Raw genomic sequence first — 8,689 nt, 5'->3', positions numbered from 1 at the left:
TTACAGGTCTGTGACGGGTGTGCAGATTTTTTGGTGTTTCTATTTATAATAACAACTGTACTTGAAACATCTGTATAGAGATAAGTAGTATGTAACACTGATATGTAGATGCAGGTGCAGAAAACATAATTAATGCCTTTGTGCTGAGTTGTCCAGGTTGACTTTATACCCCAGTATCCATCATTGCTTTCAGTGGCAGATTCTCATCCTACCACAAGCAAAAGCAAGCTTGCTTGCTTTTCTCCCAGCTGGGTTTTCTTGCATCTTAATGATTGTATTAAACACATTCTGTGACTGTGTGGTTCAGCTCACTCTGCAGTGCTGACCTACCCTCCTCACCACCCTACAGCTCTCCACGCTCTCATGTTCTCTGCCAGTTCTACTGGTACACATTTCTAGCATTGCAGCTTCTTTCCTGCATCCCTTTCTCCTCCTCACTGGGAGCTCATCTGTTGCTCCCTCCTTACCTACCAAACCCCTGCTGAAGAGACCAAAGATTGTCAATTTACCTAGTTTGTAAGAACAGTTTTCATGTGCTCAACCCCTTCTTCCTTAGTGGTCTCAAATTAACCCAAATCCACTGTCAGACTACTTGGCTTAGTCTTCCTTGGACCATCTCTCATGCCCTCTTTCATCTTTTACTGCTGGAAACACACTGAAGTTCATTGCTGCTTTCAAACTGCAGTTTTGCAGGGCTCTTAAAAACTAACATTGATTGGTTTTTAAGTCCAGTCCACACACGGTGTCACAGGAAAGGACCTGGTTTCTTTCCTCCCATAGCCTGGTTTCTTTCTCCCATAGCCTAGAATAGTCCACTGTAAGAGAGTGATCATGTTGTCTTCTCTCTGAAGTCAGTTTAAAGCCCCTGGGCTAACCCAGTGAGTTTATTGTTAGGTGGCTGCAGTGAGCAGCACTGAGGCAGAGGATCTCAAACTCTGTCTCCATGGTTCTCTTGTCCTGTGCTTGCCAAACATCTCCTGTGCAGCTCTCTCCCAACCATCAGCTCCCCCATAAATCCGTAGCTTCATCTTGTCTTCTTCAATGGGCAGAAAATTTATAAATAGGCAAGAAGATAAATGAAGTGGCCCAGATTGCTCAAAGACCTCAGCATTCACAACTGAGGCCAGAGCAAATGGCCTGCTTGTAGTCTCTCTTTGTTTTAAGGTTTCTGGCCTCAACATACTTGACCATGTTGAAAATTGAATCTTGTTTTGTTGCAGTGGGCGCATCTACGGATATGACCCAAATCTGGTGGTGCATATGCATGGAAAATCTGACCCAATTCAGCTGTAACATTTCTGTTTGGTGTGGGGCCAAGTTGATAGTATCAGCGAAATAAAGGCAAAGCAAATGATACAGAAAAATATCCTTGTTGAACTTCTAATTGTTCTTTCAGCTCTGGGTAGGGTTAGGCAAAGAGTAAGGGAGGTATTACAGCATGTATCACTGAGAAGAAAATAAATATATTTTGAATTTCAAGTGCATGTTCTTGCAGAAAGGGATGTTCCTTTGCTAATTGGTGGGATGTCTGCTACCAGTTTTGGTGAAAGCCATGTTAGACCCCAGGCCATAAGGGTACCAGGAGCTTAGATTCTACTTCTGGCTCTGCATCTGTCATAGTCTATGTGCCAGGATGAGTTGCTACGCTTCCCTTTCACTTTTCTTTTCTCTGAAAAGGGGTTACCTACCTTTGGAAAATGCTTTGAAATTGATGATGAAATTGCTGTTTGATAATCCTCTTGAAAGTCCTCACCTCCATGCATCTAAATGTGCCCCAAGACAAAAAATTAGCACTAAAAATCAGCATGATCCTGTGTTAATTGCTCCTTAGTTTGATCCGTCATCAGTAGTGAAATTTGTAATCTTATGGAACCAGACAACTTCATACAGAAATTAGTTAAAAGTAGGAATGCATCTTTCCTTTCAGCAATAACATCTTCCCTGAAGTTGCATTATGAATGATAATGGCTTTACAGGGGCTACTATATGGGGATTCTTGTATAGAAAGAAATTCTGAACAAAGCTATGACTGCTCCTCAGCACATCAGTTTTAAAAATAAATACTGGACTTTCTACTAAGGAGAAAATGCATTTGCATGTTCAGAGTCTAATTACAATAAGCAATTTGGGAAGACAAGTGAAAATCTACATTTGAACTTGATTTTTTTTCCCCTTTCCTATGTTTAGAAATGTTGAAGTGAAACACCCTGACAATTCAGACACCTTTTTCAAGTTGAGAAATTAATCAAAACCAACCTTTTCCTGCAGAAGTTTCATTTTCAGCCAAGTAGGCCTCTTCTGATTAAAGAAGTTGCATAAAAATTCTTAATCATCTCTGCACAGGAGCACTGCTGTAGCTGCTGGGTGATTCATACCTGTTTTGCAGACCAGTTTCATAATAACCTATAGGTGCTGTTGTAAGAATCATTACATGAGTATCTTTGTCCATTCATCAACAATTGTGTGGCCCTGGGGCAGTGTCCTTCCGGCTTTAGAGAGGCTGCTTGTGTGAAAGGGCACCAAACCAATGGCACATAAACCTCTCTCAAGGAGCAAGGGGAGGGATGGCCTGTTTAGCATCCTGTGCTGGGCACTGGAGCCGTGCCTGCAGCAGGTCAGTGTGTGGACAAGAGGGTGGCTGGGCAGTGCTGTTTTTTCGCCTTCCTCCTGCAGGGTGCAGGGAGCCAGCTCGAGGGCTGGGAATTCCAGGGATCTCATGCCATGGAAACTGTTGGGTGGGATCTTTACAGGGTGGACAGGGAGAAGGGGTGAGGACGAGTGGAATTAGAGAAGGGGGGGAAGTGGAAGAGGAATGGCCAAGCACTGTGATAGGAAGAATAGGAAAGATTTTGCAGAACTGGGAAGAGACAGGAACAGAGTAGATATGTAAAAGAAGGTGTCTGTAACTCTGGCTCTGATACCCAGCTGTGAATTTTCAGTGAAAGGCTTTCAGTACTAGGTATACAGAAACCTTGATGGATATTACCGTGAAATAATGGATTTGGTATATCTAGAAGCCTGTGGCTCTTGGAAATTGTACTTTGCTGGCTTTTGGGCTGCAAGAGCAGATACTCTTGGCTAACCTGCAGGGAACTTCCTTCCTCTGTTTGTAAAGGAAATAAGGATGTGAAGATATGTATCTGTGCTGTTGTGCTCCCCCCTCCTGCTGACACACATGCTGCTTAGTACTGGTGACTTTCTCAGCTTTGCTTCAGGCATCATCTCTCTTGGATTCAAGGTTATCAGATAGAGAACTAGGAAAAAAGAAATCTAGCATTTGACTTGAACCCTTAAAATATAAATTATGTAACCCAGAATCCAGCATTATTCTTTCACAGACCTTTATAGATCAGCAGTCAAGTACCAAAACTGGAGGTCAGTGTTTTACCTTTGAATCATAAGATTAAAAATGGATGTTTCTTTCAGTGAAACAATATCTTACAGTTACATATTGACAGAGAGCTTTCAAGGCAGCTAAATACATGTTTGTAGCTATGCTATTAACTATTTTTAATGCTATGACAGATTTTGAACTGTAGAGATGAGGTGACAGCATGCTGCAAAGTGTGAAGTGTGCTTGACAATGTAATTAAGAAACTTGCTAGCTGGTCTACTAAGTTTCAGTGTGAAAATGACCCTTTCTACTGCTTCTACGTGTCATTCTTTGCAGGGCACTACCATAAGGCCTTCTACGTAACTCGTAGCATTACTGACAAGTTGAATTAGAAACATGTGGCACTTTAGCACTTGAGCATTGTGGACCAAATCTTGTCCCACATCAGCCCCTGCAGTGGAGGGTGGGATAGCTTGTGGATAGGAGCTACAGAATGATCTGAGGGTCCTACTATAGTCTGTCCATGAAGACCTGGACAAAACCACTTTGCTCCCCTGTGCTCAAATAGCCTTCTGTAATGTAGGGACCTGATACAGCAAAGCAGTAGCTGTGGGCCTGCTTGCTTCTTCCAGGAGCTTTACTCTGCTCCTGTCCAGCTCTCTGGTGTGCTCTCAGCAAGCAATGCATGGCAGCTGTGATGCAGAGAGGCTCCATGGTGCACACAAACCACGTGTTCCCAGTGAAGAGGCCTCACTTACCCTACTGTGTAACTCAGCTAGCACAGGAACACCCATGCTGCTTTTTGGCACCCAAGGAGACCCATCTCTGTCCTGTAGCAAGGCTCCCGTCCAGCTCAAAGAAAGACAAAACTCAACAAGAAAATGAAAAGCATTGTTCCAGTTAATCGCTTTCCGAGACAGCCTCTGCTTATACAGTAAGGGAGCATAACCCCTAAAAGCATCAAATGGCATTTGTGTTCTTAAGAACCAGTGCCTGCACTGAGCTGAAAAAGTTTCAGATTCATTCTTTGGAAACAACTTGTGTGATTTCTTCTGTTTTCCTTCAAGCGTGATTCTGTTTTTCTTCAGCGCTGCTTGGGGTGTGTGGTTTGACACTCAGCTTGTCAGTTTAGTGTTTTGAGATTGGGAGTTTTTTGAAGAGGGCACATCTGTGGTTATAGAAGAAAAACAAGAAGCATCAGATGTTCAGCGTACAAAAAAGCAGAGCTTGTGAGGATCTTAGAAATGAATAGTTAGCAGGCATGACGTTTTTGACTCGGAGCTGGTGAGGGCTAATGCAGTATCTATGAAATCACTTACTTTAACTTGGTTTCAAATGCCCTCTGGAGACATTACCTTGATAAGGAAGCAACACGTTAGCTATATTTCTAGTTGTGAAATTTTATAACAAGCTAAGGAACTTAAGAAGCAAAAATATTCACTAAAATAAAACAAAAGCCAAGTGGGAGCCCACGGTTCAGAAAAAAAGAGTGTATTCATAAAAATCTTTAGAGGGCTTCTCCTCAAAAACAAGGGACTGTGATTCCTGAACAAGGTGTCTAAGTACCAAGACATCAGTTTGTATCAACAGGAGCTTTGTCATCGGAGCCCTTTTGAGAGCAGAAGAGAGCTTCATTCCTCTGTTACTCTTTTAAACTATTTGATACTGCAGCAAGAACCTGGGAATAGTTAAGGCTGATGGATGTTTAACTAGAAGTCTTTTTTGCAAGGACTAAAAGGTAGTGTAGGCTTAGGCAAGTTTGTATGCAAAAGTGAACTGGGTGTAAAACTTGCTCAGAACTCTGCAGGCAATGGGGTTTACAGCAGTGTCTGCCTTTGTTAGAACACAGGGATTATTCCAGCTGAACCAACCGCATTGTTAGCAAAAGGCCTTAATATTTTCCAACTTTATTTGTATATTTCTCTCCTGTACTGATACAATTGACCCTCTCTTTTCTGGCTATGCAGGTAAATAGACTATACCAATAAGCTTTGCTTATGCCATCTCAGTGAAGTATGTTTAATGTTTACACGGTTGTTCCTGCTTCAAGACTGTCCTCAGTTTGAAACACCCAGGTTTGGGGTATTTTGCACAAGAAGTTACCTTCTAACACGGAATTCCTCAGTGGCATTTTAACATGTCAACTGCCACAGTAATATACCTGTGCCTTGAACTACAGCCAGCCTTGCTGAATCAGTTCTAGCCACACATTTGTAGCCATTTATTCTATTTATTAAATTAACAAATGGGAAGTGTCTGTGAAAGGCTTTCTCCTGCCTGTGACTAGAGCTTGTAATAGAGTTGTTTACGGAAAATCCTGCTCAGTGGCAAATCCTGATTAGGAAATGTTATCTTTTTTTGCATTATAGGTGATAGACATGCCTAACATATGGTTGCTATAAAATACCTTAGATGAGTCAGATCTTAGCTGGCAGCTGTAAGCAGAGTTCTTCTGCCTTCTTAGATAATACTACCAATTATGATCTTATTTTGTGACTTAACTACTGTACTGTTAAATTATATTAACCTGATTTGTAGACACTCCTATTTGAGTAGGACATAAAGGCAAGATTTATGATGTAAATCCTGATCTAAGTGTTTGCAGCTTATTAAAGCTGCATCCAAAGTCCTTCAAACTCTCTGTAGTGATGACTAATTCTAACCAAACTGTAGGACTCTCTAACCAAATTGTAGGCAGCTGCTGCTCTCCCACTATGTGTTCAGATGAGTTACATACCCCATGAAATTTAAGAGGCTAAAAAGCGCCAGAAATGGCACTGATTTGATGTGGCTTGCTATGATGCAGGATGTACCAGTCAGTAGTGTCACTGGCTTTGCTTTCTGATCTTTGCATGCAGCTTCTGTGTGTAGCCAAAGCCTGCAAAAATGTACTAAAGATTTTGCCTTTAAAGTACAGGCTGCCGAAGCATTCTGGGGACTGACTTCTAAGGAGGGAGTTTGCATAGTGGAGACATGCAGCTGCCTTATGATCACCCATGTGTCAACTCTAGTTTGTTCTCAGAGAAGGGATGTGTTAGGGAGCTGTTGTCTTGGGGTAACTGCAGGACAGTACAGTAAAACCAGCAAACAGGTGGACATCTGAGGTGTTACAGGGGGCACACTTACTGCAGTATTATGACTGATAAGCCTTCCTCTGTCTACGACTTAACTCTGCACATGCAACTGTGGTTCACAGATCTTGGAAACACTGGTCAGAAAGTTGGTGCCCTGTGTTCTTGGCCTTTCCAGCCCTGCCACGACTGTTATTGCTGCCCCAAATGTGATGCTGTATTGAGGAGACTATGCTGAGAAAGTTACTTATCTCACAATATTGCCCATTTTCCAGGGCAAGAACAGTTTAAAAAGGCTTGTGCTTGTTTCTCACCTTTCTTCTTGTGAATTATTACTCTTTTTGGATAGTCTTGTCTACTTTTGCAGAACTCCAGGTTGCCTTATGCCTTGCTCTACAGCTGCAGGCAACTAAGGAGGGATGACTAACATTGATCACACATATCCAGACTAGTCACTGAGGTAAATACATGCTTTCACTTGCTTTTTTGAAACCAGAATGCTCACGATTGCTACTTGAAGATGCAGGTTTCCAGCTCTCCCTCTCCACCTCACCAAATCCTGTTTAGCACCACAAATGCCACAGTTCATGTTCTACAGCATCTTTCAGGCAGCCCTTCTCCCACCGCACTGAGTCTGCAGAGAAGTGGTTCTAAGAGTCACAAAAGGCAAGCTCAGAGGAGGAAAAGTCTTTAGCAATATTACTTTCTGTGTTTGCTAATGGCAGTCACACCTACTTCCTCTGGCTCTAATCAGAGGATGCCTGGCTGTCAGGTGGTAGAGATATGCAGCTGAGAAACAGAGGCCTTTATAGGTGCCTAGCCCTGACTTGTGTACCACCTGCTGCTTATGGAAACTTAAGACTTGCCAAAGAGAGGCTCATTCTGGATTTTCAATATTTAATGCTCATTGGAAATGACAGTTCAGCTTTAATCTGCTACACCAGTGAGATCAAGGCAATCCCCACCCGCTGTACTGGGTGTTTGTAGGCAATTGCAGAAATACAGCGGAAGTATGGAAAGCTTAGAGGTATCCTGGATGTACTTTCAACACACTGGCAGTATGTCTTTTTCCTAAGGACTGTCACTCACTTTAATTCTTTTGGTTTTAACTCTTATAGGTGAAGCAAAATAGAAGTGTGAAGTAGCAGCTGTCAAAATAATGGAACAGCAGGATCAGATTGTTTAGAAACTTCCCACTTTGCAGGTCCTCATTCAGTTCTGTGCCACACTTTATTACTAAATAAACTACCCCAGGCAGAGCCAGACTACCATGGTCAAAGTTCTCAGATCACTTTGCTTGCTTTCTGCTAACAGGGAATAGGGGCAGAGGCATTAACACCACCCGCTTCCAACACTGGGCTAAGGTATGAGTTGGAGAAACTAAACCAAAGAGCATCAGTCCTTTGTGAAGTGGAGACATTGGATGTCTAAATTTAAAGGTGTGAATACTGGCTTCCCCTTCTCTCCTCCTTTTTCTTCTCTCTGATGTGTTAGACTATTTCTCTCCAGCAGTTAAAGGTCAGCTGAGACTTAATGTCCAACTCAGCTGCTCATCCCTGCTCGCATTTTGTAGAGCTTTGATTCTCTAAAACCAGGCAGAGAATAGGGTAGGACATGCAGGTTCAACACAAAGATTCACAGGATGGCTGTTCCCCCCCCTCCCCCCCCGGCCCAACAGATGCTTCTGACTTGCTTTTAAACTACAGGTCAATCTTCTGTGTGTTGTGTGGACACAGCCTTTGAGGCCTCAGATGTATCTCATATACGTACCACGCTCGTTGTTGTTCCCTGTATCACTCTTTAAAGACAGGGTAGATGTAACGTTCCAGTTCTGGGTTTAGACAGCAGCACAGCCATGTCAGTTATGCTGCTCTAGATTTACTAAGGCACTTGTTTGTTTTTTATAGACTTCAATGAAATAAATCAAGTTTTCTTCGACTTGTTTTAATGTAGAATTTTTGCATTACTATATGTAAGCATAACATGCTTTGCAAACTTTAAAGATGAAGATACTTCAAATACTTGATAATTTACAGGTTATATTATGACTTAACCGTTACTTCAGGAAAGTGGGCATGAAGTGAACCACTCTGAATCCCCTTATTTCTTTCAGCACCCTAGAAAAATCAGCAAGCTTGGTCAATGGGCACAAAGGATCAACCAGCAGCAGTGGAGGGCTCTGTGCTAGGAAATACAGCATTACAGAGTGCAGCACTTACACTGACAGTAGTTACAGGACTGTGAACTGAACTTTGATGTGAAAATAGACACAAAAGCTTTTCCT

Source organism: Psittacula echo (assembly GCF_963264785.1).
Source record: "Psittacula echo genome assembly, chromosome: 7".
NCBI lineage: Eukaryota > Metazoa > Chordata > Aves > Psittaciformes > Psittacidae > Psittacula > Psittacula echo.
The sequence above is the reverse complement of the archived record's forward strand: the minus strand, read 5'-3'. Positions refer to the sequence as shown.